Source organism: Rhinoderma darwinii, chromosome 10 (genome assembly GCF_050947455.1).
Source record: "Rhinoderma darwinii isolate aRhiDar2 chromosome 10, aRhiDar2.hap1, whole genome shotgun sequence".
Lineage (NCBI taxonomy): Eukaryota > Metazoa > Chordata > Amphibia > Anura > Rhinodermatidae > Rhinoderma > Rhinoderma darwinii.
This window is the reverse complement of record NC_134696.1, coordinates 70749822-70772331: the sequence shown is the minus strand read 5'-3', so window position 1 is coordinate 70772331 and position 22510 is coordinate 70749822. Positions and strand designations below refer to the sequence as shown.

Sequence of the window (22510 nt, the reverse complement as noted above, 5' to 3'; positions counted from 1 at the left end):
TGCGGCTCGTTATGATTATGCAGATATCACATTTTAACAGTTTTTTTTATGTTTTACTACTTTAGCATAATAAAAGCACAATTTTTCTTCTACGTTATTTGTTTTTGTGTCGCCATATTCTGAGAGCCAAAAATTATTATTTTTTTCAAATGTATTGTAAATGATGACTGTCCTCTCTCATCACGGCTGTTGCAGCAATGCAATATACAGTGGACACCCGTTGTGTAAACTGTTGGCACATTTACAGTGCTTTGTGCTAACTACATAGTGCCATGGGATGCACATCAAATGTTGCCAAGGTATTAAAGGGGTCTGTTTTTAACCAAAATATTAAAGCAACAATATTTATTCTGTTTATTTTGTCAGTTGGCACTGCTAACCAAGTCCGCTCTTAATTTCATATATAGATCTATATGAAAGTCAGGGTGAGGGCACACTTGCCAGTCAAGTTACTGTAAAAACCCCAAAACTTCTGTAACAATAACTCCGAGCATCACCTGATAAATGATCAGAGCATGCTGGGACAATGGTACCCCAAACACTGTTGGCCACATAAGACAATGCAGGATGAGGGAATGGAGGCATCAAACCCCAGACCAGACCCCAAAATAAAATTAGTTCCTGATAAGACCCCAGAATTACTTCAGACCCCAGACTGCTTCTGGAGTGCATCAGGAACTTGTCTGCGTCACTGCACACAACATCCTGATGCTGGCTAGCCGGCCACCCTTGTGTGCCAGGCCACCGTAAGGTGGCTTGAAGTGGCAGGGTGGTCTGTAACATTTGATTTTCTGGAGCAGAATTCTTCATAACAATATATTGGTGAGTTATAACATTTTATTAAAGCAGTTGATTTGTATATGTAAAGAATAATGGTCTCTTCCTAGAAAAACCACTTTAAGCTTAGTAAAAGGACATTACCTGCACATACAGAGCCTCTAAAGCACTGAGCTCTGATTCGAAGACACGTCCAACAGTCTAGCATCGGTCCCTCTGTCACGGCTATAAACACAGAAGCTACATTTCACAAACAAATATTGATAGGGAATATTAACATGTACTTATTCAGTTTCTAATGGAGCCACAGGATTTTGCCTGATTATTATTCTATGATGTCACAATTTTCAATGGCGAACCCCGATTCTGAATTGTATATCTGATTATTTCCAATCCTCCTCGTACTACTGGACCCCAGTAGTGACTGGAACAGCTTGGTTTCAGAAGAAGTGTGGTATTTCAGTCATATATATCTTTTATTTACATTAATTACTTTTATTAGGATTTGAAAGGGTTTTCTGCAATTTGTAAATATCTCCTTTAAGTTAGATATACCAAGAATATAAAGGATTCTCATTGTTGCATTTCAAAAGTCATACCTTGGGTGCTTGTAACATGAAAGGGCTTGTTTTTTGCGGAACTTCACTATGTGATGCTGATGGCAGACATGGGGCCTTTGTTAGGCCCCCAACTGCCATGGAAACTATTGACACCCCTCAAAACATTGCGGGTATGCTGAATAGGTGACAGAGGATGACCCCTATCTCTGAAACCACTTAGATGCCGCAGTCACTTATGACTGCGGCATCTAAGGGTTCAACAGCCGGGATCGGAGGTAACTCAGATCCCAGCTGTAAAAGCAGGAGCCTGACTGTCTTTAAACAGTCCCACACCTATTTTAGCTGTCACGAGCCATCCATGTCGGGCTTATGACACAGTGCCATGAAAAGGCAGCGCATTGGCATCAGTACACTTAATGACCACGTGAAAAGGCATATGGTTGTTTATTAAGGAGTTAATGGATAAATTGCTGTTTGCTATAGCATCTAGACTTTTCAGGGTTCCAGACTAAAAAAAAAAAAAATCACTTGGGTGCGTTTTGCTCCTAAGACTAAAAATTTTGAAGTTGCATTATTGCTTGCAGTTGCCACCTGGAGCCCTGCTCTTGCTTTTTCTTTTACTTTGCTATAATTTTCTTGGTTGCTATGGGTAACACCATCATTTCTTGATTGAGCAGCTTTATGCAAGAGGCCCTGTATGTGTTTTGAGTAACATAGGTGTAAAAGTGACTTTACGCTCACCCTGTAATATAAGAATCTTGTAGCTAATCTTGGTTGCATCTAAATCAGAGGTGTAACTTGAAGATCTTGGGCCTCTATGCTAAATTGGTAACAAAGACCCCACCTACCATTTGCCATTTATATTTATGGAGTCTACCTATGTGGCAGAGCGGCTATTGGGCCCCTCAAGTGTCGGGTTCCAGGTTCGACTCCTTCCTTTGCACCCTCCTAAAGCTACGGCTCTTATCTAAAGCCGCCCTGATAAATGTATTATGTCTTCTTTTAATTCATGTAACTATATTTAAGCTGTTTAAGTCTCCCCATGTCTCATTCATCCTGTGCAACAGGAATTAAAGTATAGAAAGAAGAAAGAAAAAGATGGTTGTACTTACAGCAGTCCTCAGAACAAGCTGAAAGAGAACATAGTCAACATTTCAGTTTCCATATATTATAAAATATGTCAAATCAGAAAAGCAATTAATTATCAATCACCTGGTATCTATTACATAGCAGGTCTATATAAGGAACAGGCTTGTCTATTTGTGACATCTGAAAGCTCTCCGTACTTTTAAAGGGGTTTTCCAGCCAGTAAAAATGTATTGGCCTATCCTCAGGATAGGCCATCAATAGCTGATCGGTCAGGTTTGACTCCTGGGACCCCCGCCAAACAGCTGTTTTGAAGGGAATACAGCGCTCGTGAATCATCGGCCACGCATGTAGCGGTGATGCATAGATATTGCAGACTTCTCCCATTGAAGTGAATGGAAAAAAAAAGTTGCAATACCTGTGAATGGCCGCTAAATGTGTGTCAACGATTCACAGTGAGCAAGTAGAAATTAAGGGGAAGCAGCTCTCGTAAGAGCGGTGCACCCCCTTCAAAACAGCTGATCGGCAGAGGGGAAACATCTAGGAAAAATTAAATCTCAGCCAGGAAGTGGTAGACCATGAATACACACAGAGCAGTCCTGCTAAATGCAGAAGCACGTGGCACATAGAAATTGCCTATAGTCTGTTGCATCATGCACTACAGAGTTCCAAATTGTCTCTGGAAGGGACATCAGCACATGAACTGCACGTCAGGAACGTCATGAAATGGGTTTCCATGGTTGAGCAGCTACACGCAAGCCTAAGATCACCATCTGCAAAGCCAAGTGTCGGCTGTAGTAGTGTAAATCATCCAGTCACTAGAATTTGGAGCAGTGGAATTGTGTTCTCTGGAGTGATGAACCATGTTTCACTATCTGGCAGTCTGATGGAGATATCTGGGTTTAGTGGATGCCAGGAGAACACTATCTACCATTATGGCATAGTAGGGACAATGATCTGGGGCTATGTCTCAGGCTTTGGGTTAGATCCCCATTTCCAGTGAAAAATAATATTACTGGGTGGAATTACAAAGGGAGGTAAACACTGAAAAAAATTACTTTTGGTGTAATCTATAGACCCCCCAATATAACTGAGGAGATGGAATGTCAGCTATATAAACAAATGAAGCGGGCTGCACAGGCTGGTACTGTAGTGATAATGGGAGATTTTAATTACCAGGATATTAATTGGCATCATGGTTCGGCTTCAACTGCAAAGGGGAGACATCTCCTCAACCTGTTGCAGGAAAATTTTATGGGCCAGTTTGTGGAAGACCCGACTAGAGGTGAAGCTCTGTTGGATCTGGTCATTTCTAATAATGCAGAGCTTGTTGGGAATGTGAATGTTCGTGAAAACCTTGGTAACAGTGATCATAATATAGTTATATTTTACATATACTATAAAAAAACAAACACAGGCTGGGAGGGCAAAAACACTTAATTTTAAGAAGGCCAATTTCCCCAGGATGAGGGCTGCAATTCAGGATATAGACTAGGAAGAACTAATGTCAAATAATGGGACAAATGATAAATGGGAGATTTTCAAATCTACTTTGGGTAATTATAGTGCAAAATTTATTCCCATTGGTAACAAGTATAAACGACTAAAATTAAACCCCACATGGCTTACACCTTCTGTAAAAAGGGCAATACATGACAAAAAAGGGCATTTGACCGTTTGTATAAACGGAGACCCCTATTAGACCGTTCCAGTGCCCGGTTTTCCCAAGCATACACCCCCGAGAAGTGTATTTCTATTGATTAATCCCTGGTACATTTTAAAGGGAGGGTTCAATTCCGCGAGTACCTGCCGGGTAAGAGGGCAAGGCATGCCCTCCGGGATATTAATTGGTGTCATGGTTCAGCTTCAACTGCAAAGGGGAGACATTTCCTCAACCTGTTGCAGGAAAATTATATGGGCCAGTTTGTGCAAGACCCGACTACAGGTGAAGCTCTGTTGGATCTGGTAATTTCTAATAATACAGATCTTGTTGGGAATGTCAATGTTCGTGAAAACCTCGGTAACAGTGATCATAATATAGTTACATATTACCTATACTGTAAAAAACAAACGCAGGCTGGGAGGGCAAAAACATTTAATTTTAAGAAAGCCAATTTCCCCAGGATGAGGGCTGCAATTCAGGATATGGACTGGGAAGAACTAATGTCAAATAATGGAACAAATGATAAATGGGAGATTTTCAAATCTACTTTGAGTTATTATAGTGCAAAATGTATTCCTATAGGTAACAAGTATAAACGACTCAAATTAAACCCCACATGGCTTACACCTTCTGTGAAAGGGGCAATACACGACAATAAAAGGGCATTTAAAAAATACAAATCTGAGGGTACAGCTGTAGCCTTTGTAAAATATAAAGAGCTTAATAAAATCTGTAAAAAGGTAATAAAATCAGCAAAAATACAAAATGAAAGGCAGGTGGCCAAGGATAGTAAAACAAATCCCCAAAAATTATTCAAGTATATAAATGTAAAAAAGCCAAGGTCTGAACATGTAGGACCCCTAGATAGTGGTAATGGGGAGTTGGTCACAGGGGATCAAGAGAAGGCAGAGTTACTAAATGGGTTCTTCAGCTCTGTATATACAACAGAAGAAGGAGCAGATGATGTAGCTGGTGCCAGTGCTGTTAATATATCAGTTGATATACTGAATTGGATGAATGTAGATATGGTGCAAGCTAAATTAAATAAAATAAATGTACACAAGGCCCGGGACCAGATGGGTTACACCTTAGAGTTCTTAAGGAGCTTCGTTCAGTTATTTCTGTCTCCCTCTTCATAATATTTAGAGATTCTCTAGTGACTGGTATACTGCCAAGGGACTGGCGCAGGGCAAATGTGGTGCCTATTTTCAAAAAGGGCTCTAGGTCTTCCCCGGGTGATTATAGACCAGTAAACTTATCATCCATTGTGGGGAAAATGTTTGAGGGGCTATTGAGGGACTATACACAGGTGTAATGAAGGGGGTAAGGAAACAGACAAGTGAGCCCTAATCTACCTGCCACTCAGTCCCTGCCTACTTGCAACGACCCGCCCTAGGCGACGGGGTACAACTGGGCGACGGTCCCTACGCTCAATAAGTGCACGACAGACAAACAGACAAGGGTACACAGAAGCAAGGGAAAAGGGGCAGTTGCCCACGGCAACACCGTGAGCAACAAGAGTGGTGAACGAGCCGAGTCAAACCAGGAGTGTACGAGGTACCAAACGCAGAGCAGGAGAGTAGTGAACAAGCCGAGTCAAACCAGGAGTGTACGAGGTACCAAACGCAGAGCAGGAGAGTAGTCAGTAAGCCAGGGTCAATATGAAGCAGGGACAAGTAGTTCTAGAAGCTGCAGCAGGGCCAGGAAACCAACAGAGAAGAATCCCAAGCAAGGAGGAACAGGAAAGGCAGGTATAAATAGACAGAGGGCGGGAGCTAGCTCCATCTGGCCAGGCTATGATAGGCTCTCCCACTCCTAAGCCTGCCATCCTGAGTGGTGGAAGATGGAGTCAGTCTCCCAGACATAGAAGCAGGTGCAGACTGATTACCTATGGGCGTGGATGCAGAAGCTGTGCTTAGCAGATCCTTAACAGTGCCCCCCCTTTTATGAGGGGCCACCGGACCCTTTCTAGATGGACCTGGTTTATTGGGGAAACGGAGGTGGAACCTCCTGACCAATACCCCAGCGTGAACATCCCGGGCGGGTACCCAAGTCCTCTCCTCAGGCCCGTATCCTCTCCAATGGACCAGGTACTGTAGGGAGCCTTGGACCATCTTGCTGTCCACAATCTTGGCCACCTCTAATTCTACCCCCTCAGGGGTGAGAACGGGGACAGGAGGTTTCCTCGAGGGAGCCAAGGACGGAGAGCAGCGTTTAAGGAGGGAGGCATGAAACACGTTGTGTACTCGAAAATATGGGGGCAACTCCAGTCGGAAGGAGACAGGATTGAGGACTTCAATGACCTTGTACGGCCCTATAAACCGGGGAGCAAACTTCTTGGACGGGACTTTAAGGCGCAAGTTCTTTGACGATAGCCACACCAGATCCCCGACCATAAACAAGGGGTTAGCAGAATGTCTTCTATCTGCCTGAGTTTTTTGTATGCTCTGGGACGCCTCTAGGTTCTTCTGAACCTGGGCCCAGACTGTGCACAGTTCCCGATGAACGACCTCTACCTCGGGATTATTGGAACTACCAGGTGAAACGGAGGAGAACCGTGGATTAACCCCAAAATTACAGAAAAAGGGGGAGACCCCTGACGAGTTACTGACCCGGTTATTAAGCGAAAATTCGGCGAGGGGGATGAATGAGACCCAATCATATTGACAGTCAGAGATAAAACACCTTAAATATTGTTCTAGAGATTTATTAGTCCTCTCAGTTTGGCCATTAGTTTCAGGATGGAAGGCAGAGGAGAAGGACAGATCAATCTCCAACTTTTTACAAAAGGCTCTCCAAAACAAAGAAACAAATTGTACCCCTCTGTCAGAAACAATATTGACAGGGACCCCATGGAGACGCAGGATGTGTTTGAAAAACAAGGTAGCTAGCGTCTTAGCATTGGGTAGTTTCTTGAGGGGCACAAAGTGGCACATCTTACTGAAGCGGTCTACTACAACCCACACCACCGACTTGCCTTGAGATGGAGGCAAATCGGTGATAAAATCCATCGAGATATGGGTCCAAGGTCTCTGGGGAATGGGCAAAGAACGTAGTAAGCCCGCTGGTCGGGACTTGGGAGTCTTGGACCTAGCACAAACCTTACAAGCGGCGATGTAGGCCTTAACGTATTTAGGCAACCCAGGCCACCAATAGTTTCTGGCAATGAGGTGCTTGGTACCCAGGATGCCTGGATGACCAGATAGTGCGAAGTCATGATTTTGCCTAAGTACCCTTAGCCGGAATTGCAGGGGAACAAACAGCTTGTTCTCAGGAAGGTTCCCGGGAGCTGAACCTTGATCAGCCACAATTTCAGAAACGAAATCAGAATCAGTAGAGGAAATGATTATACCTAGAGGCAAAATACAAGCAGGATCTTCCTCCAAAGGAGGGCTGGCCATGAAGCTACGCAACTGTGCATCAGCCTTAATATTTTTAGACCCAGCCCTATAGGTAACCAAAAAGTTGAATCTGGTAAAAAATAACGCCCATCGAGCTTGTCTCGGGTTTAGCCTCCGGGCAGATTCTAGGAAAACCAGATTCTTGTGGTCAGTAAGGACCGTTACCTGGTGCCTAGCCCCCTCCAGGAAGTGGCGCCACTCTTCAAATGCCCATTTAATGGCTAAGAGTTCGCGGTTGCCAATATCATAGTTACTCTCAGTGGGCGAAAACTTCCTGGAGAAGTAGGCACAGGGACGGAGATGGGTGAAGGACCTGGTACCCTGCGACAAGACAGCCTCCACTCCCACCTCGGACGCGTCAACCTCCACGATAAATGGCTCCATTTGGTTGGGCTGAACCAACACCGGGGCCGAGATAAAGCACTTCTTAAGGACCTCAAAAGCCTGCCTGGAGAGCCTCAGGAGGCCAGCGGAGGAGATAAGCACCCTTGTGAGTGAGATCCGTAAGAGGCTTAGCGATGACCGAGAAGTTAGCAATAAATCTCCTGTAATAATTAGCGAACCCCAAGAAGCACTGTAACGCCTTCAGGGAGGCAGGTTGGACCCATTCCGCCACAGCCTGGACCTGGGCGGGGTCCATGTGGAATTCATGAGGAGTGAGGATTTGACCCAAAAATGGTATCTCCTGCACCCCAAACACACATTTTTCACTTTTCGCAAACAGTTTATTTTCCCGAAGGACCTGGAGCACCTTCCTGACATGCTCAATGTGGGAGGACCAGTCCTTGGAAAACACAAGTATGTCATCAAGGTACACTACAAGAAATACCCCCGGGTAATCTCTTAAAATCTCATTTATGAAATTCTGGAAGACCGCGGGAGCATTACACAACCCAAAGGGCATGACGAGGTATTCGAAATGACCTTCGGGCATGTTAAACGCAGTCTTCCACTCATCCCCCTCTTTGATGCGGATATGGTTATACGCCCCCCGTAGATCAAACTTAGAGAACCATTGGGCCCCCTGAACCTGATTAAATAGATCAGGAATCTAAGGAAGGGGATACTGGTTCCTTACAGTGACCTTATTCAAGTTACGGTAGTCAATGCAAGGCCTAAGACCACCATCCTTCTTCCCTACGAAGAAGAAGCCAGCACCTACCGGAGAAGTAGAGGGGCGAATGTAACCCTTGGCCAGGCATTCCTGGATATACTCTCTCATGGCTTCACGTTCGGGACAAGAGAGATTAAATATCCTACCCTTAGGGAGCTTAGCTCCTGGTACCAAATCGATAGCGCAATCGTATTCTCTATGAGGAGGTAACACTTCGGAGGCCTCCTTAGAGAAAACTTCAGCGAAATCCTGAACAAACTCAGGTAGCGTGTTCACCTCCTCAGGGGGAGAAATAGAATTAACAGAAAAACATGACGTCAAGCATTCATTACCCCATTTGGTAAGATCCTCAGTATTCCAGTCAAACGTGGGATTATGCAACTGCAACCGGGCGATAATCCCTGCATCAACAGTACAGAGCACTTCTCCAAATGCATGGAGCCAACAAGGAGTTCAAAAACAGGGGTATGCTGTGTAAAATAACCATTAGCAAGAGGAGTGGAGTCGATACCCACTACCGGGACAGGTTTAGGCAAATCAATCAAAGGCATAGCTAGAGACATAGCAAATTCCACAGACATGATATTAGCAGACGACCCTGAATCCACGAAGGCACTGCCGGTAGCAGACCTACCACCAAAAGAGACCTGAAAGGGAAGCAAGATTTTATTACGTTTCATGTTTACGGGAAATACCTGTGCGCCCAAGTGACCTCCCCGATGATCACTTAGGCGCGGAAGTTTTCCGGCTGCTTATTCTTGCGCCTAGGACAGGTGCTCACTTGATGCTTGTCATCCCCACAATAGAAGCAGAAACCATTCTTCCTGCGGAACTCTCTACATTGTTGGGGGGACACGGAGGCCCCGAGTTGCATAGGTACCTCCGAGTCTTCCGTGGAAGAACAAAGCAACGGATCCTCGGGATGCATCATGGGGGAGTCAGAGGAGAAAACACAAAAACGTTCACGTTGTCGTTCCCTGAGACGTCGGTCAAGTCGTACCGCTAAAGCCTTAACCTGGTCTAGGGATTCATGGTCTAGGGAGTCAGAAGAGGGATAGCTAACTAGCAGGTCTTTGAGGGCGTTCAACAGGCCCAACCTAAACTGGCACCTTAAGGCAGGGTCATTCCACCGAGAAGCTACGCACCACTTCCTAAAGTCAGAGCAATACTCCTCCACAGGTCTCTTACCCTGACGTAAGGTCACCAGCTGACTCTAGGCAAAGGCAATCCTGTCAGTCTCGTCATAAATGAGTCCGAGAGCAGAAAAGAAAAGATCAACGGAGGAAAGTTTAGGGGCGTCAGGAGCCAAGGAGAAGGCCCATTCTTGGGGCCCTTCCTGGAGCTGGGACATAATTATACCCACCCGCTGGCTCTCAGAACCAGAGGAGTGGGGCTTTAAGCGAAAATAGAGCCTACAACTCTCCCGAAAGGAGAGAAAAGTCTTCCGGTCCCCTGAGAACCGGTCAGGCAACTTGAGGTGGGTTTCAAAAGGTGAGGTGAGGGGCACTACCATGGTAGCATCAGGCTGGTTGACCCTCTGAGCCAGGGCCTGGACCTGTAGGGAGAGACCCTGCATTTGCTGAACCAGGGTCTCAAGGGGGTCCATGGTAGTGTGAGGGACCAAGGTAGAGTAGGTATATAGGCTTGTGATTATGTAATGAAGGGGGTAAGGAAACAGACAAGTGAGCCCTAATCTACCCGCCACTCAGTCCCTGCCTACTTGCAACGACCCGCCCTAGGCGACGGGGTACAACTGGGCGACGGTCCCTACGCTCAATAAGTGCACGACAGACAAACAGACAAGAGTACACAGAAGCAAGGGAAAAGGGGCAGTTGCCCACGGCAACACCGTGAGCAACAAGAGTGGTGAACGAGCCGAGTCAAACCAGAAGTGTACGAGGTACCAAACGCAGAGCAGGAGAGTAGTGAACAAGCCGAGTCAAACCAGGAGTGTACGATGTACCAAACGCAGAGCAGGAGAGTAGTCAGTAAGCCAGGGTCAATATGAAGCAGGGACAAGTAGTTCTAGAAGCTGCAACAGGGCCAGGAAACCAACAGAAACGAATCACAAGCAAGGAGGAACAGGAAAGGCAGGTATAAATAGACAGAGGGCGGGATCTAGCTCCGTCTGGCCAGGCTATGATAGGCTCTCCCACTCCTAAGCCTGCCATCCTGAGTGGTGGAAGATGAAGTCAGTCTCCCAGACATAGAAGCAGGTGCAGACTGATTACCTATGGGCGTTGATACAGAAGCTGTGCCTGGCAGATCCTTAACAACAGGATTATGTGACAAAAAATAGTATTATAAGTGACAGCCAGGATGGTTTTACTAAGGACAGAAGCTGTCAAACCAACCTGATCTGTTTTTATGAAGAGGTGAGCAGAAGCCTAGACAGAGGGGCTGCTGTGGATACAGTGTTTTTGGACTTTGCAAAGGCATTTGACACTGTCCCTCATAGACGTCTAATGGGTAAATTAAGGACTTTAGGTTTAGAAAGTATAGTTTGTAATTGGATTGAGAATTGGCTCAAGGACCGTATCCAGAGAGTTGTGGTAAATTATTCCTACTCTGAATGGTCCCCGGTTATAAGTGGTGTACCACAGGGCTCAGTGCTGGGACCACTATTATTCAACTTATTTATTAATGATATAGAGGATGGGATTAATAGCACTATTGCTATTTTTGCAGATGACACCAAACTATGTAATATAGTTCAGACTATGGAAGATGTTCGTGAATTGCAAGCTGATTTGAACACACTAAGTGTTTGGGCGTCCACTTGGCAAATGAAGTTTAATGTAGATAAATTTAAAGTTATGCACCTGGATACGAACAACCTGCATGCATCATATGTCCTAGAGGGAGCTACACTGGGGGAGTCACTTGTTGAGAAGGATCTGGGTGTACTTGTAAATCATAAACTAAATAACAGCATGCAATGTCAATCAGCTGCTTCAAGGGCCAGCAAGATATTGTCGTGTATTAAAAGAGGCATAGACTCGCGGGACAGGGATATAATATTACCACTTTACAAAGCATTAGTGAGGCCTCATCTAGAATATGCAGTTCAGTTCTGGGCTCCAGTTCACAGAAAGGATGCACTGGAGTTGGAAAAAATACAAAGAAGAGCAAGGAAGCTAATAAGGGGCATGGAGAATCTAAGTTATGAGGAAAGATTAAAAGAAATAAACTTATTTAGCCTTTAAAAAAGACGACTAAGGGGGGACATGAGTAACTTATATAAATATATGAATGGCACATACAAAAAATATGGTGAAATCCTGTTCTATGTAAAACCCCCTCAAAAAACAAGGGGGCACTACCTCCGTCTGGAAAAAGAAAGGTTCAATCTGCAGAGGCGACAAGCCTTCTTTACTGTGAGAACGGTGAATTTAATTTATGGAATAATCTACCGCAGGAGCTGGTCACAGCAGGGACAGCAGGTGGCTTTAAAAAAGGCTTAGATAATTTCCTAGAACAAAAAAATATTAGCTCCTATGTGTAGAAATGTTTTACTTCCCCTTTCCCATCACTTGGATGAACTTGATGGACAAGTGTCTTTGTTCAACCGTACAAACTATGTAACTATGTAACTATTTACAGTGGCGGATTATCATATGGGCGATTCGGGCGGCCGCCCGGGGCCCGAGGCTCCCAGGGGGCCCATGGCAGCCCGAACCGCACATCATCTTGCAAAGGTACTTATTCAGCGCGCTAGCGCTGCTAACTAACGAAGATGAGGGGAGGAGCAGGGAATTGGCCGGGAAAGGGGTAGGACACGCCTCCCTGACAAGTGCGGGCCGCCGCCATTGAGTAACAGAACAGCGAGGGACGGCTGTTCTGTTACTCCGAATCTGCAAGACGGTCGGTCACCGGCGCTGAGGTCAGTACAGCAGGCTTATCCTCCTTCCCAACTGGTTCCCGACCGCTGGCTGTATTTTTACGGCCAGCGGTCAGGGACGGGTCCTTAAAACCCGAGCCATAGACTTTCTACGGCTCGGGTTTTAACTTGCTGCCCGCGCGATCGGGTCTCCGGCTGTCAGTGACTGCCGGGGACCCTGAGGAGAAGACAGAAGCAGCTTTCGCTGCTTCTGTCTTCTCCGATGTCTTCTTACACAGCGTTCAATGAACGCTGTGTATAGGAATAGAGACAGCAGCAGCGGCGCTGTCTCTATTCCTCCCGGTGATCATGTGACTGTTCACATGATCGCCGGGTGCCGTTAGTGGCAGGCTGCTGCTGGGTCTAACTAGACCCAGCACAGCCCTATTAGTGACAATCGTCACTATGAGAGGGCTGATTTCCCCTGTAACTGGGGCTGCTGTGCAGCTCCAGTTACAGTGGAAAAACATGGTGTAAAAGAAAGAAAAAATATATATAAAGTTCCCCAAAGGTCTTTTTTGACCTTTGAGGAACAGACCACAGTAATAAAAAAATAGGAAAGTAAAGTGCAAAAAAAATGAAATAATAAATACACATAAAATACGCACCCCAATAAAAACCGTCGTCCCCCCCCCCCCGCCAATCATTGTTGTAACGCTAGCGCTGACCCAATTACCCTAATATAGACATGTAATATATTAACATTTACGGTAAACAATGACGATTACAAATAAAAGGTCTATTTTTGGGTAAAACTATGTTATTACCAAAAAAAATAGCTGAAACTTAAAAAAGCTTATTTTTTTACTATTATTTTCAAACTTTATGAATAAAAATTCTAAAATAGCAAAAAAGGTGTGTATAAAAACGCTAAAAAAAAAGAAACCTGCATTGTCTACGGAAAAAACGTCGCAAAAATCACGTCGTTTTTATTTCTTTTTTATAAAAATGTGTGTTTGGTGCAACTTTGTAATTACGTTTTATTAAAAAATATTTTCACTTTTTGAGATACAGCTGCTTTGTATCCTGTATCCGTCAGGTCAGCAGGACTGACGGGATCAGTGAAACGGGCCATGCGCTAAATTATAATCTTCGATGTGATAGATTTGAGGTGTATCCTGCGTGTCACTGATCCTGTCAGTCCTGCTGACCTGACGGATACAGGATACAAAGCAGCTGTATCTCAAAAAGTGAAAATATTTTTTAATAAAACGTAATTACAAAGTTGCACCAAACACACATTTTTATAAAAAATAAATAAAAACGACGTGATTTTTGCGACGTTTTTTCCGTAGACAATGTTCGTTTTTTATCGTTTTTATACACACCTTTTTTGCTATTTTACAATTTTTATTCATAAAGTTTATCTATATGGGGCTGTGTGTAACGCTCTCTACGGGGAGGATGTGTGATATATAGAGGGGGCTGTGTATGGCGATATCTATGGGGGTGTGTAATATCTACAGGGGCTGTGTGTGGCACTATGTACAGGGGCCTGTGTGTATGTGGTGTTTTACAGTGTGTGGTATTATATTCAGGCGCGCAGTGTTTGGTGCTATTATATTTAGGGGCACAGTATGTGGCACCATGATAACTTTATTTTCGTTTATAGGTGTGGAAATGTTGGAAAAGTGGGGAGACGTCTGAGTGGCAAATTCTGCAGAAATGAGTCATGGCCAGGAGAAGTCGTCATGAGCGCTGGACCGGATGGAGAAGAAAAGAGGAAAAAAACTACTAGAATCTTAGACGTCGTCACCTGTGAGTCACTAGATTTATAGAGAATCTGTCACCTCTCCTGACATGTTTATTATAGGAATCCTTGTATTTCACAAAAAGTCTTTCTGCAGTCCAGGACTGATAGACAATTCCCCTTGTCAGGAGGTTGTGTCCCTGCACAGTGTGATACTCTCAGTATGTAGGGACACAGCCCTGTGACAAGGGAAATCGTAACACTGTTAATGCTTGCCCAAAAAAGTAGTGTCAAAAATAGTTACGGCGCGGCAGGGCGGCGGTGAGGAAGGGGGGCCCAAGTTTGGGTAACAGCCCAGGGCCCATGGTCTACTTAATCCGCCACTGACTATTTAATGCTTCAGCATACAAAGACATTTGAGATCATTATAAGCTCCCTAATTTGTGGCAACAGTTTGGGGAAAGCCCTTTCCTGTTTCAGCATGCCCCATTGCATTAAAGCGGGGTGCACGAACACATGGTTTGATGAGTTTAGTTTGTAGAACTCAAGTGGCTGCACAGAGCCCTGATCTCAACTCCATTGAACACCTTTGGGATAAATTTGAAGTCGATAGCAAGCCAGACCTTCTCATTCAACATCAGTGCCTGGCTCAGCACAAATTCCCATAGACACAATGAAATCTTGTGGAAAGCCATCCTAGAAACAGCTAAAGGGGAGCCCAATTCCATATTAATGCCGAGGATTATGGAATGTAATGCCCAACAACTTCTTACAGGTGTGATGGTTAGGTGTCCACATAGATTTGGGCAGGATTTGTATGTCCAGACAGAGAAATAAATAGACAATTGAGAATAAGCAGAAAACATAGGAGAGATAAGCAAGGAGAAAAAAGTATCTCACAAAAAGGCTCTGCTCTTTTTTTTTTTTAAGTGCTTCATTAAACCATGGTAATAACAAGACATTATCATTGGAGACTTTATAACATTACCGTTTCCATATTTTACCTATATCAGCAGACTGCTCCAATGACTGTTTCATCTGTGACGTTAATTCCTGTGTTATTTGCATTATTTCCATGAAGAACATATTCTTTCCTGAAGAATGAACAGATTTTTTCATATTAATTTACAACAAAGCTGTAGATGGTTTTTACTGATGGAGGAAATTAGTTTATATAAATAAATATGACTGAGAATACAGCAATTAGTGGGCGATTTCCTTTTGTGCAAACTGCTGTGAACTATTTTATTTTTACACTGGTGTTCAAAAGTTTAGTATCACTAAAAAATATTACCAAGGCAATGACAAGGCTAGAAATACTAGCTACTTCTAAAAATGTCCACTGCCTGTGTTTTAATGATGAATTAGACTTTGGACATGATCATTTAGGATTAGCTAAGACAATGGAATGCAAGTGATGGTTGCTGAAGATGGGTCTTTGCATGCCTACGTAGATATTTCAATAAACGTCAGCAGTTCTTACCTAAAAGTGTAATTTACAGCTTTAACAATGTCTACACCGTATGAGAATGTGCACACGGGTCTTAAACCATAACTCCCAACCTTCCCGGATTCCAGGAGGTGTCCCGCTGCCCCGGGTGGCCGGTGGTATGTCCCGCTGTCAACAGAGGGAGATCCTCAGCTTGCTGAGGACTCCCTGGGCACAACGCTACTTTAAGCACTGTGCCCAGGGAAGCCCTTAACGTCACTGTCCATATATGGACAGTGACGTCAGTGGTTCCTCCAGGAGCGTAATCCCCTGCCAGAGCATTGCCGACGCTCTGGCCGGGGAATCGGTTCCTAGATGGAACCTCTCATGTCACTGTCCACATATGGACAGTGACGTCAGGGGTTCCCTCTAGGAGCGGAATCCTCAGCCAGAGCATTTGGGATGAGCATGCGAGCGGAGTAGGAAGTGACATGCCACGGTCCCGCCCCGTTCCGCCCCTTCCGCCTGCCTGAAGCAGGAATGACATGCCTTTTCCCCATTGGTAGTGGCTTACTACTTTTTATTAGCTGATGGATACGTCCATCACTTTAGGAAGCGATGTGTCCTCCTACACTGATGCCTATTGGCTTTGGTCATCCAGAAGTTTTAAAAAGGAAAGTTCTCGTGAGAATGCCGTCATTATCCCCAATACCTTTGAAGACGCTGCTTGTGCAGCGAAACATGTCGGGGGGGGGGGGAGTGCTCCTCCTAAGGCTGCTACTACATTAATATTTAGCCATAGTACTGAGCATGCTGCTTGATTGCATCGTAGTTTTACCCTTATATGTGGTTCGTCTTTTTGGTCAATTTAATAAAGATTAGTAAGAAAACCAGAATTTAATATTAGCATTTGGTTACTTGGTAGTTGTGAAAAACAAGCTTCATTCGCCTTTTGGCAATCTTTGTAAATAAAATTTGATTGTTTGCCCGCCAACTAATTGGGTCTTTCAGTGTGCTACTACTATCTACATCTGGCCCCGGATGTGGACATGGTGGGAATCAAGTGTCCTCCTCGGCTCTGGGATTTGGTCTACGGCGGGCAGGTGATCTGATCCGTTCATCATTGGTGCCTGGGACATGACGTTACTATGAGATAGCATGGCATGAGTGCTTTAATTGGGTGTCTGGTCTGGATGCCATATGCTCGGATGCTGATCGTGGCATTATTGGGTTTCTTGAACCAGCCGCGGGCTGGTCTATCTCGAAGGTCAATCATTTTGTAGCGGCATTGGCTTTTGTTTTTAAGTCTAGCGGCATCAAGGACACCACAAAATATTTCCTGGTAGGCCAGGCCCTGAGAGTTTATCGCAGGGGTAGATCTCTTCCTGATTAGCATCACCCTTTGGCTTTTTCTTTACTTGAGCTCTTTGGTGTGATGTTGAATGGGATGTATAGTTCCCAGTATGAAATGGTGTTGTTTAAGTTAGATTTTCCTAGGCATTTTTTGGAGCTTTTTAGATAGGGGAAGCCCTATATACAGGGAACGCCACAGGGGCCTCTATCTACAGGGAACGCCACAAGGGGCTCTATCTACAGGTAACGCCACAAGGGGATCTATCTACAGGTAACGCCACAAGGGGCCCTATCTAAAGGGAATGCCACAGGGGCCTCTATCTACAGGGATTGCCACAAGGGACCCTATCTACAGGAAACACCACAGGGGGTCCTATCTACAGGAAACGCCACAGTGGGCCCTATCTACAGGGAATGCCACAGGGGGCTCTTTCTACAGGGAACGCCACACTATCCACAGGGAACGCCACAGGGGGCTCTATCCACAGGGGGCACTATACAGGGAACGCAACAAGGGGCTCTATCTACAGGTAACGCCACAAGGGGCTCTATCTACAGGTAATGCCACAAGGGGCCCTATCTAAAGGGAATGCCAGAAGGGGCCCTATCTACAGGGAATGCCACAGGGGCCTTTATCTACAGGTAATGCCACAAGGGGCCCTATCTACAGGAAACGCCACAGGGGGCCCTATCTACAGGGAACACCACAGTGGGCCCTATCTACAGGGAACGCCACAGGGGACTCTATCTACAGGTAACGCCACAAGGGGCTCTAGCTACAGGTAACGCCACAAGGGGCCCTATCTACAGGTAACGCCACAAGGGGCCCTATCTAAAGGGAATGCCACAGGGGCCTCTATCTACAGGGAATGCCACAGGGGCCTTTATCTACAGGGAACGCCACAAGGGGCCCTATCTACAGGAAATGCCACAGGGGGCCCTATCTACAGGGAACACCACAGTGGGCCCTATCTACAGGGAACGCCACAGTGGGCTCAATCTACAGGGAATGTCGCAGGGGGCTCTTTCTACAGGGAACGCCACAGGGGGCTCTATCCACAGGAAACGCCACAGGGGGCTCTATCCACAGGGGGCTCTATACAGGTAACTCTACAGGGGCACTATACAGGGGGCACTATATAGGGGGCACTATACAGGGAACGCTACAGTGAATGCCACAGGGGACCCTGTCTGCAGGGAATGCTACAGGGGGCCCTGTCTGCAGGGAATGCTACAGGGGGCACTATCTACAGGGAACGCTACTACCTACAGAGGGCTCTATGGGGAGAACTATCTATAGAGGGCTCTACTGGGATCACTATCAACAGAGGGCTCTACTGGGAGCACTATCTACAGAGGGCTCTATGAGGGCCACTATCTACAGGGGGCACTGTGTGTGGTGCATTACTTTACAGTGTTTGACACAATTTTATTCAGGGGCACAGTGTATGTTAATATTATATTCAGGGGCACAGTGTGTAGCGCTATTATATTCGGGGAGACAGTGTATGATACTATTATATTTGGGGGCATAGAGTGTGGTACCATAAGAATTTGATCTTCGTTTATAGGTGCAGAAATGTTGAAAAAGTGAGCTTCCGAAGACATCTGAGCAGCAAATTTACCCATTTCCGCAGAAATGGGTCATGGCCAGTAGGCATCAGAGTGTACTGGACCAGATGGAAAAGTAAAGAGAACGACTAGAATCTGAGAAGTCGTCACCGGTGAGTCACTAAATGTAAATGTTTATTCTCCCTGTGACTGATCAGTACTGTAGTCACTGTATGATCTGCAGCGAGATGATGTGGGTATCGTTCTTTTTTGTGAAACCGCAACTCCCAGCATATCCTTACCATCGTTCTGGCTATACTGGGAGCTGTAGTTTTATTCCGTACAAACTTATATGACAGGGGTTAAACTAAATTTTCAAATTATCTCTGTACTGAGCTTTGTTTGTACTGGTGCTGTGTATATGTACTGAGCTTGGTTCTGGTGCTGTATATATATATATTTATATATATATATATGTACTGAGCTTGGTTCTGGAGTTGTATGCATCATAACAACCAAGTTCAATACATATATACAGCACCAAAGAGAAGCTCAGAACATATATACAGCACCAGAACCAAGCTTAGTACATATATACAGCATCAGAACCAAGCTCATACACGTATACAACACCAGAACCAAACTCAGTACATATATACAACTCCAGAACCAAGCTCAGTGCATAAATACAAGACCAGAACAAAGCTCAGTACATGTACAGTATACAGCAACAGAACCAAGCTAATACACATATACAACACCATAACCAAACTCAGTACATAAATACAACACCAGAACCAAGCTCAGTACATATATACCCACCAGAACCAAGCTCAGTACATATATACCCACCAGAACCAAGCTCAGTACATATATACCCACCAGAACCAAGCTCAGTACATATATACCCACCAGAACCAAGCTCAGTACATATATATACCCACCAGAACCAAGCTCAGTACATATATATCAGAACAACCAAGCTCAAAACATATATAATTCAATTAAAAAATGTCTCTCATATATTATATAGATTCATTACACACAGAGGAATCTATTTCCAGCATTTTTTTCTTTTACTGTTGATGATTATGGGAACAGTTAATGAAAACCCAAAATTTAGTGTCTCAGGAAATTGGAATGTTATATAAGCCCAATCGAAAAATAAATTTTAATACCGAAATGTCGTCCTACTGAAAAGTATGTGCAGTTTATGCCCTCAATACTTGGTCGGGACTTCGACCCTGCATGAATTACTGCATCAATGGCATGGCATGGAGGAGATCAGCCTGTGGCACTGCTGAGGTGTTATCAATGCGGCATGGCATGGAGGTGATCAGCCTGTGGCACTGCTGAGCTGTTATGGAAGCCCAGGTTGGTTCATCACTGACTGTGGAAACTTCACAAAGTAAATTTTGCATTTCATTTGTAAATCTCAGAGTCTGGAGGAAGAGTGGAGAGGCGTCAATTCAAGTGTCTTGTAGTCCAATGTGACGTTTCCACAGTCAGCGATGGTTTGGGGCCATGTTATCTGCTGGTGTTGGTCCACTGTTTTATATCAAGTCCAGAGTCAGCGAAGCGTCTAGCAGGACATTTTCCAGCACTTCATGCTTACCTCTGCTGACAAGCTTTATGGAGATGCTGATTTCATTTTCCAGCAGAACTCGGCAACTGCCCACCCTGCCAAAAGTACCAATACCTGGTGTAATAACCATGGTATCACTGCACTTGATTGGCCAGCAAACTCACCTGACCTAAGAGAATCTATGGGGTATTGTCAAGAGGAAGATGAGAGACACCAGACCCAATAATGCAGGCGAGCTGAAGGTCGCTATCAAAGCAACCTGGGCTTCCATAACACCTCAGCAGTGCCACCGGCTGATCGCCTCCATGCCACGCCATTGATGCAGTAATTCATGCAAAAGGAGCACCGACCAAATATTGAGGCAGATACTGGACTTTTTAGTAGGACAACATTTCGGTATTAAAAATCATTTTCGTGAATTTGGGCTTATATAATATTCTAATTTTCTGAGTGACTTAAATTTTGAGTTTTCATTAACTGTTACCATAATCATCAACATTACAAGAAAAAAAATGCTGGAAATAGATCCCTCTGTGTGTAATGAATCTATATAATATATGAGAGACACTTTTTGAATTGAATTACTGAAATAAATTCATTGAGAAGGACTAGTATATATACTGAGCTTTGTTCTGGTGTTGTATTTATGTACTGAGCTTTGTTCTGGTGTTGTATTTAGGTACTAAGCTTGGTTTTGGTGCTGTATATATGTACTGAGCTTTGTTCTGGTGCTGTATTTATGTACGGAGCTTGGTTCTGGTGTTGTGTATACATATACTGAGCTTGGGTCTAGTGTTGTATTTATGTACTGAGATTTGTTCTGGTGCTGTATTTATATACTGAGCTTTGTTCTTGCGTTGTACTTATATACTGAGCTTTGTTCTGGTGCTGTATATTTGTACTGAGCTTTGTTCTGGTGCTGTATATATGTATTGAGCTTTGTTCTGGTGCTGTGTATATATGTACTGAGCTTACTCCTGTCACCGTATCTGTGCATTAGCCGGGAGAGTTGTCGCGGCTTACTGCGCACTCCGCACTGTCCTCCACCCTTCTCATGTGCACAGCATAACTAAATGGGCTGAGCACACTTAGGATATTGAATGTTCCCATATAGGCCTATATGTAATGGGTGAGTTTAATATAATGTGTGGGTAGGTCTGCACACTTATGTAATTATATACATAGTGTGGCAATCCACACTAAAGCATTCTGGACAGGGAATTTCTTTAATTAGAGTCCAATTTAATGTAGGGCGTATTTGGAATATCGTAATTGTTTTATTTTATTATGTACTGAGCTTGGTTCTGGTGCTGTATATATGTACAGAGCTTTGTTCTGGTGTTGTATTTATGTACTGAGCTTTGTTCTGGTGTTGTATTTAGGTACTAAGCTTGGTTTTGGTGCTGTATATATGTACTGAGCTTTGTTCTGGTGCTGTATTTATGTACGGAGCTTGGTTCTGGTGTTGTGTATACATGTACTGAGCTTGGGTCTAGTGTTGTATTTATGTACTGAGATTTGTTCTGGTGCTGTATTTATATACTGAGCTTTGTTCTTGCGTTGTACTTATGTACTGAGCTTTGTTCTGGTGCTGTATATATGTATTGAGCTTTGTTCTGGTGCTGTGTATATATGTACTGAGCTTACTCCTGTCACCGTATCTGTGCATTAGCCGGGAGAGTTGTCGCGGCTTACTGCGCACTCCGCACTGTCCTCCACCCTTCTCATGTGCACAGCATAACTAAATGGGCTGAGCACACTTAGGATATTGAATGTTCCCATATAGGCCTATATGTAATGGGTGAGTTTAATATAATGTGTGGGTAGGTCTGCACACTTATGTAATTATATACATAGTGTGGCAATCCACACTAAAGCATTCTGGACAGGGAATTTCTTTAATTAGAGTCCAATTTAATGTAGGGCGTATTTGGAATATCGTAATTGTTTTATTTTATTATGTACTGAGCTTGGTTCTGGTGCTGTATATATGTACAGAGCTTTGTTCTGGTGTTGTATTTATGTACTGAGCTTTGTTCTGGTGTTGTATTTAGGTACTAAGCTTGGTTTTGGTGCTGTATATATGTACTGAGCTTTGTTCTGGTGCTGTATTTATGTACGGAGCTTGGTTCTGGTGTTGTGTATACATGTACTGAGCTTGGGTCTAGTGTTGTATTTATGTACTGAGATTTGTTCTGGTGCTGTATTTATATACTGAGCTTTGTTCTTGCGTTGTACTTATGTACTGAGCTTTGTTCTGGTGCTGTATATATGTATTGAGCTTTGTTCTGGTGCTGTGTATATATGTACTGAGCTTACTCCTGGCACCGTATCTGTGCATTAGCCGGGAGAGTTGTCGCAGCTTACTGCGCACTCCGCATTGTCCTCCACCCTTCTCATGTGCACAGCATAACTAAATGG

The 22510-nt window shown here is 44.3% G+C and overlaps 1 long non-coding RNA gene across 2 annotated transcripts in view; it reads right to left on the bottom strand.

Moving 5' to 3' along the window:
• The window catches only part of LOC142661485 (uncharacterized), a 109215-nt gene extending 93950 nt beyond the window's left edge, over window positions 1–15265 (bottom strand). For both annotated transcript variants that reach the window (XR_012850746.1, XR_012850747.1), the window contains exons 1-3: window positions 15176–15265; window positions 2450–2467; window positions 922–1002 (exon numbers count right to left, since the gene is read on the bottom strand). This is a non-coding gene — a long non-coding RNA (uncharacterized LOC142661485). The remainder of the gene's footprint in view (window positions 1–921; window positions 1003–2449; window positions 2468–15175) is intronic.
• Window positions 15266–22510: the final 7245 nt, after the last annotated feature.